Here is an 8,526-nt window from a genome sequence, read left to right as displayed (position 1 = left end):
AAAAAGAGTGCTGGGATTACAGCCTTTACCACGCCCAGCGAGGCTGGGTTATTTTTAATAGCTGTTTAGTATGCCATTATGGGTACCCATCATAATTTGTTAATGAATCCATTATTGCTTGACTTTATTTTTTTTTTTTTTGAGAGAGGTTCTCGCTCTGTCACTCAGGCTGGAGTATAGTGGTGCAATCACACCTCACTGCAGCCTCAACCTCCTGGGCTCAAGGGGTCCTCCTGCATCAGTCTCCTGAATAGTTAGGATTTCAGGTGCCACCACCACCATGACCAGCTAATTTTTTTTTTTTTTTTTTTTTTTGAGACAGAGTCTTGCTGTGTTGCCCAGGTTGGAGTGCAGTGGCGCAATCTCGGCTCACGGCAAGCTCTGCCTCCCAGGTTCACGCCATTCTCCTGCCTCAGCCTCCCAAGTAGCTGAGACTACAGGCACCCACCACCACACCCGGCTAGTTTTTTGTACTTTTAGTAGAGACGGGGTTTCACCATGTTAGTCAGGATGGTCTCGAACTCTTGACCTCATGATCCGCCCACCTTGGCCTCCCAAAGTACTAGGATTACAGGTGTGAGCCACCATGCCCAGCCGACACCCCAGCTATTTTTTAATACAGAGATTTGGATAATGTTTAGTTTTGCAGAGTGTGCAGATAATTAACTTAGTTAATAGGTATGATGTACTTAGTACAATATCTGGCATGTAGCAAGTGCTTTATAAATGTTCATTGCTGTAACAATGAAAATTGAAGCCAGGAGTGCTGGTACGTTTCCGTAGGCCCAGCTAATGTGGAGGCTGAATCAGGAGAATTGGTTGAAACCAGAAGTTTGAGGCTGTAGTCCTCAATGATCACATCTGTGAATACCCACTGCACTCCAGCCTGGGCAACAGAGCTTGATTGATCCTGTCTCAAAAGAAATAAAAATAAATTTTTTTAAAAGATGAGAGGCCAGCTGGGGTGGCTCACATTTGTAACCCCAGCACTTTGGGAGGCTGAAGTGGGCAGATTGCTTTATCTCAGGAGTTCAAGACCAGCCTGGGCAACATGGTGAAAACCGATCTCTACAAAGAATTCAAAAATTAGCCAGACTTGTTGGCGTGGGCCTGCAGTCCTAGCTACTTGGAGGCTGAGGCAGGAAGATTGTTTGATCCTGGGAGATGAAGGTTGCAGTGAGCTGAGATTGTGTCACTGCACTCCAGCCTAGGTGACAGAGTGAGACCCTATCTCAAAAAAACAAAAACAAAATAAAACAAACAAAAAACAGTTTCCATTAAGAACCAATAAAAGAAAAGGAGACAAACAAATCTCATAGTCTCAAATCTACAACAAAAGTCAATCTAGAAAACTTCTTTAATATCTATAATATTGAATCACAATATTAAATAATTGTCATCCTTTATGCTTACCGTTGTGACTCAAATAAGAAATAAAAATCTCTCTTCTCTCTTGAAGGTGGAGAACCTGAGGATGGGTTAACTAGCCTAAACTTTTTTTTTGGAGAAAGAATCTCTCTCTGTCGTCCAGGCTGGAGTTCAGTGGTATGATCTTGGCTCACTGCAACTTCTGCCTCCTGGGTTCAAGGGATTCTGCCTCAGCCTCCCTAGTAGCTGGGATTACAGGCACCCGTCAACACGCCTGCCGAATTTTTGTGTTTTTAATAGAGACGGGGTTTTGCCATGTTGGCTAAATTGGTCTCGAACTCCTGACCTCAGGTGATCTGAGGTGATCGGCCTCCCAAAGTGCTGGGATGACAGGTGTGATCCACTGTGCCCAGCTGTAGGTTAAACAGTTCTATTGATGCTTCCAAAAGTTCAGATTCTTTCTGGAAAGGGAGGACTGCACTAGGAATAATCATAGAATCAAAACTTTCATGTACAAGAAAGACACATGAGCACCATCTAATAAATATTCCTTCTTGTTGCCGGGTGCGGTGGCTCAAGCCTGTAATCCCAGCACTTTGGGAGGCTGAGACGGGCGGATCACAAGGTCAGGAGATCGAGACCATCCTGGCTAACCCATTGAAACCCCGTCTCTACTAAAAAATACAAAAAAAAACTACCCGGGCGAGGTGGCGGGCGCCTTTAGTCCCAGCTACTCAGGAGGCTGAGGCAGGAGAATGGCGTGAACCCGAAAGGCGGAGCTTGCAGTGAGCTGAGATCCGGCCACTGCACTCCAGTTTGGGCGACAGAGCGAGACTCTGTCTCAAAAAATAAATAAATAAATAAATAAATATTCCTTCTTGTTACAGATGAGAAACAGGCTGGGCATGGTGATTCACGTCTGTTTACCCAGCACTTTACAAGGCCAAGATGGGAGAATCACTTGAGCCCAGGGGCTCAAGACCAGCCTGGGCAACATGGCGAGACCCCGTCTCTACAAAAACACATACAAATTAGCCGGGCGTGGTGGCACGCGCCTGTAGTCCCAGCTACTTGCTACTTGGGAGGCTGAGGTGGGAGGATCACCTGAGCCAAGAGAGTTTGAGTCTGCAGTGAGCTGTAATTATACCACTGTACTCCAGCCTTGGTGACAGGGTAAGATGCTGAAAAAAAAAAAAAAAGGAAGGAAGGAAGGAAGGAAGGAAGGAAGGAAGGAAGGAAGGAAGGAAGGAAGGAAGGAAGGAAGGAAGGAAGGAAATAAAGAAACAGAGACTTAGAGATGTTCAGTTCACTTGCCCAAAGTCACAGGACAAGTGTAACAAGCAGAGTCATCCCAGATGTCAGAGTTAGGCGCTGAAGCCAGCAACATGGAGAAACACCAAATAGTCAAATTTATCCTGAGAAAATATGTCTTGCTGGAAAAATGTATTCTTTAAACCCAAACAGAGCCAATTTTCCCACCATTATTAGAATGGTCCATATTCCTTTAGTTGGACAACAATATGCATAACAGTCATTTCAAAGGAAAAATGTGCATCTTTAAACTCTACATTACACTCAAATGTACTTTGATGTTCACTCTCAGAGAAGAATGTGAAAAATCAGGAGTTGGCCACGTGCGGTGGCTCACACCTGTAATCCCAGCACTTTGGGAGACTGAGGTGGACAGATCACCTGAGGTCAGGAGTTTGAGACCAGCCTGACCAACATGGTGAATCCACGTCTCTACTTAAAATACAAAATTAGTCAGGTGTGGTGGTGCATGCCTGTAGTCCCAACTACTGGAGAGGCCGAGGCAGGAGAATCGCTTCAACTCAACATGTGGAGGTTGTAGTGAGCTGAGATGGTGTCACTGCACTCTAGCCTGGGTGACACAGCAAGATTCCATCTCAAAAAAAAAAAAAAAAAAAAAGAAAACTGAGGAATCAAGGAAGAGTGTATATTCTCAATTAAGTAGACTGTCTCATAAAAAAAAAAAAGCTTGAGGCCAGGAGTTTTAGAAAGACTGAGCAACAGAAGCTGGGCGCGGTGGCTCACACCTGTAATCCCAGCACTTTGGAAGGCCAGGCTGGGTGAATCATGAGGGTCAGGGGAGATGGGACCATCCTGGCTGTGCAGTAGAGCCCTTCTCTCTTTCAGGCGAGTCTGCGCTCTGCCGCCGGGCTGGAGTGCAGTGGCGGGCCTCAGCTCACTGCAACTCCGCCTCCCGGAGTTCAGCCATTCTCCTGCCTCAGCCTCGGTAGCCCCTGGGACTGCAGGCTCCCTAGCGGGCTGGATTTTTGTATTTTTAGTAGAGGCAGGGTTTCCGTGTTAGCCAGGCTGGTCACCGATCTCCCGACCTTGTGATCCGCCCGTCTCGGCCTCCCAAAGTGCTGGGATTACAGGCTTGAGCCACCGCGCCCGGCCCGTGAAACCCCTTCTCTACTAAAAATACAAAAAATTACCTGGATGTGGTGGCGGGTGCCTGTAGCCCCAGCTACCTGGGAGGCTGAGGCAGGAGAATCCCTTGAACTCGGGAGGTGGAGGTTGCAGGGAGCCAAGATAGCGCCACTGTACTCCAGCCTAGATGATAGAGCGAGACTCTGTCTCAAAAAATTAATAATTAATTAATTAATTAATTAAAGACTGAGCAGCAGAGTGAAACCTCATGTCTACAAAATTTAATATTAAGAAATTAGCTGGGTATGGTGGTGTGTGCCTGTAGTCCCACCTCCCCAGGAGGCTGAGGCAGCAGGAATCTGAGGATGCAGTGAGCTGTGATCACTCCACTGTACTCTAGCTTGCGTAACAGGGCAAGACCCTACCTGTAAAAACAATTAAAATTTAAAAAATAAATATCATATTCTCTTTCCTCCCCTCTCCTCCCTTTCTTTTCTTCGCTTCTTTTCTTCCTTTTTTTTTTTTTTTTTTTTTTGAGATGGTGTCTTGCTCTGTCGCCCAGGCTGGAGTGCAGTGGCAGGATCTCAGCTCACTGCTGCAAGCCCCGCCTCCCAGGTTTACATCATTCTTCCTTTTCTCCCTCTGTTTTCCTAGCTTGTAAGGTTTTGCTTTTTTTTTTTTTTTTTTTTTGAGACGTGGTCTTGCTCTGTTGCCCAGGCTGTAGTGCAGTGGTACAATCATAGCTTATTGCAGCCTCAACCTCCTAGGTTCAAGTGATCCTCCCACCTCAGCCTCCTATGTAGCTGGGACTACAGGTATATGCAGCTACACTCAAATAATATGGTGTTTTGTTTTGTTTTGTTTTTTTGAGACGGAGTCTCACACTTTGGCCCAGGCCGGAATGCAGTGGTGCAATCTCGGCTCACTGCAAGCTCTGCCTCCCGGGTTCCCGCCATTCTCCTGCCTCAGCATCCCGAGTAGCTGGGACTAAGGGCGCCCGCCACCACGCCCGGCTAATTTTTTGTATTTTTAGTAGAGACGGGGTCTCACCATGTTAGCCAGGATGGTCTGGATCTCCTGACCTCGAGATCCACCCGCCTTGGCCTCCCAAAGTGCTGGGATTATAGGCGTGAGCCACCGCGCCTGGCTGATAATATGTTTATTTTTTTTTTAAGAGGCAAGGTCTCCCCATGTTGCCCAGGTTGGTCTCAAGCTCCTGGGTTCAAGCAATCCCCCGGCCTTGCCTTCCCAAAGTGTTGAGATTATGGTAAACGAACATATCTATTTATCCTGTGACTCCAGTTGATGGGCTTACAGGGCCACAAGAGGAAATGGAATAATGAGAACAGAGAGGAAAATATAAGACTCATATGGGCCGGGCGCGGTGGCTCAAGCCTGTAATCCCAGCACTTTGGGAGGCCGAGACGGGCGGATCACGAGGTCAGGAGATCGAGACCATCCTGGCTAACACAGTGAAACCCCGTCTCTACTAAAAATACAAAAACTTAGCTGGGCGAGGTGGCGGGCGCCTGTAGTCCCAGCTACTCGGGAGGCTGAGGCAGGAGAATGGTGTAAACCCGGGAGGCGGAGCTTGCAGTGAGCTGAGATCCAGCCACTGCACTCCAGCCTGGGTGACAGAGCGAGACTCCATCTCAAAAAAAAAAAAAAAAAAAAAAAAAAAGACTCATATGTATCCACTAGGGAGGAACCTACCTAGTGATTTTCTTTGGTTTTTATCCTTATACTTCCTTTCTCAGCATCCCAATTACTTACTCCCCCAAACCTGTCCTCATTTCCCAATACTTAAAGAGTTTTGGCCAAAAAGTTAGTGCCGACTCTTAAACATTTTGAAGTAAATCCATGCGTTCTGCTTTTCAATACATTGCTCTTCTTAGCTCTTACAGTTCTTGACAGGTTTGGAAAGATTTCACTCTGAAATCATTACTTCCTAGGCTATCAAGCCTTGGCAAAATTCCTGCATTGATTTGCTATCCATCAACTCCACTCTTGATTTAAATTCACCATGATAGCCCTGAATTATGTGGACCCCAGAGTGAACAATTATAGCTCAGTTATAGATGGATTTTTATGTATGTAGAATATTAAAATTAAAAAGAAAAAATAGAACTCAGTGCTGGAAAGTATAGCATCACATTTCCTCTTTTATTTGATATCTTTGGCATATTTAAAATATCAAAAATTTTTTAGAGCTGTATTCAGCTTTATTACTGTCTCAATTAAAGACAATGAAATATGAAATTAGATGCAATTGCCTTAAATGAAGCTGACAGCAGATGCAAAAAATACAGCAAGCACGGACTTCACTGGTTTGACTAGGGTTAAGTGGTACTGCCATTACAGGTCAGTGCTAGTGGAGTGGGTTCAGAAACGTAGTACAGAAATACAGTGTTAGGATTTGTTCAAGAAAATCTAAATTATTTTTGCATGATAGAAATTAGTGTGTCGGCCCAGGCATGGTGGCTCATGCCTGTAATCCCAGCACTTTGGGAGGCCGAGGCAGGCGGATCACAAGGTCAGGAGTTTGAGACCAGCCTGACCAATATGGTGAAACTTTGTGTCTACTAAAAATACAAAAATTAGCCGGGCTTGGTGGCACATGGCTGTTATCCCAGCTACTCAGAAGACTGAAGCAGGAGAATCACTTGAACCCGGGAGGCAGAGGTTGCAGTGAGCCGAGATCACACCATTGCACTCCAGCCTGGGTGATGGAGAGAGACTCCATCTCAAAAAAAAAAAAAAAAAGGAAAGAAAAAGAAATTGGTGTGTTGACTGGGCGAGGTGATTAAGGCCTGTAATCCCAGTACTTTGGGAGGCCCAGGAGGGTAGATCACTTGAGGTCAGGAGTTCAAGGCCAGCCTGGCCAACATGGTGAAACCCTGTCTCTACTAAAAATACAAAAATTAACCAGGCATGGTTGCATGCACCTGTAATTCCAGCTACTTGAGAGACAGAATCTCTTGAACCTGGGAGGCAGAGGTTGCAGTGAGCCGAGATCATGCCGCGGCACTCCAGCCTGGGTGACAGAGTGAGACTCCATGTCAAAATAATAATAACAATAATAATTTGGTGTGTTGGCTGAGCCCAGTGGTTTACACTTGTAATCCACAGCACTTTGGGAGACACAGACGAGTGAATTGCTTGAGCGGAGGAGTTTGAGACCAGCCTTGGAAACATGGTGAAACCCCATCTCTACTAAAAAAATCCAAAAAATACAAAAATTAGCTGGGCATGGTGGCATGTGCCTGTAGTCCCAGCTACTCTAAGGTGGGAGAAGCACCTGAGCCCAGGAAGTCAAGGCTGCAGTGAGCTGTCCCACCATTGCACTCCATCCTGCCTAGAAAAAAAGAATTTGATGTGTCAAGGGCTATTTTCTAGCAGAAATAACTTACATTAGAATGATTTTACACTCAGCCAGGCACTTTGGGAAGCCAAGGTGGGCGGATCGTGTGAGCTCAGGAGTGTGAGACCACCCTAGGCAACATGATGAAACCCCATCTCTACTAAAATACAAAAAATTAGCTGGGCCTGGTGGCACACACCTGTCGTCCCAACTACTTGGGAGGCTGAGGCACAATAATCTCTTGAGCCCTGGAGGCAGAGGTTGCAGTGAGCTGAGATTGCACCATTGCACTCCAGTTTGGGCTACAGAGAGAGACTCTGTCTCAAAAAAAAAAAAAAGAAAGAAAGAAAGAAAAAAAAAAAGAATTATTTTACACTGTGATGCTGGGGTAAATAGGGCAGAGAGTTGCTAAAACGCATTTGTACACAGACAACAGAAGAAAGACATAATAGTGTAAATAATTATTATAGGCCAGGCACGGTGGCTCACGCCTGTAATCCCAACACTTTGGAAGGCCAAGGGGGTGCGGATCACGAGGTTAGGAGTTCGAGACCAGCCTGGCCAACATGGTGAAACCCCATCTCTACTAAAGATACAAAAAATTAGCCGGGCGTGGTGGTGAGCGCCTGTAATCTCAGCTATTTGAGAGGCCTAGGCAGGAGAATTGCTTAAACCCAGGAGGAGGAGGCTGCAATGAGCCAAGATCGCGCCATTGCACTCCAGCCTGCGCGACAAGGCAAGACTCCATCTCAAAAAAATAATGAATAAAAATAAAAATAAATAAATAGGCTGGGCACAGTGGTTCATGCCTGTAATCCCAGCACTTTGGGAGGCTGGGGCAGGAGAATTGCCTGAGGTCAGGAGTTCGAGACCAGCCTGGCCAATGTGGTGAAACTCCGACTCTACTAAAAAAAATTAAATTCAATTTAAAAATAAATAAATAAATAGGCTGGGTGCGGTGGCTCACGCCTGTAATCCCAGCACTTTGGGAGGCCGAGGTAGGCTGATCACTTGAGGTCAGGAGTTCCTGACCAGCCTGGACAACACGGTGAAACCCCGTCTCTACTAAAAATACAAAACTTAGCCGGGCATGGTGGTGCTTGCTTGTAATCCCCTCTGTGTGGAAGGCTGAGGCAGGAGAATCGCTTGAACCTGGGAGGTGGCGGTTGCAGTGAGCCAAGATTGTGCCATTGCATTCCAGCCTGGGCAACACAGCAAGACTCTGTCTCAAAAAATAAAAACAGGCCGGGCGCGGTGGCTCAAGCCTGTAATCCCAGCACTTTGGGAGGCCGAGACGGGCGGATCACAAGGTCAGGAGATCGAGACCATCCTGGCTGCAGGTGAGGCCAGGGTCTCAACTAAAAATACAAAACTGGCCCGAGGCTTGATGGTGAGGCGCC

This window comes from Papio anubis, chromosome 3 (assembly GCF_008728515.1).
Source record: "Papio anubis isolate 15944 chromosome 3, Panubis1.0, whole genome shotgun sequence".
Classification (NCBI taxonomy): Eukaryota; Metazoa; Chordata; class Mammalia; order Primates; family Cercopithecidae; genus Papio; species Papio anubis.
Note: the sequence above shows the minus strand (reverse complement) of the source record.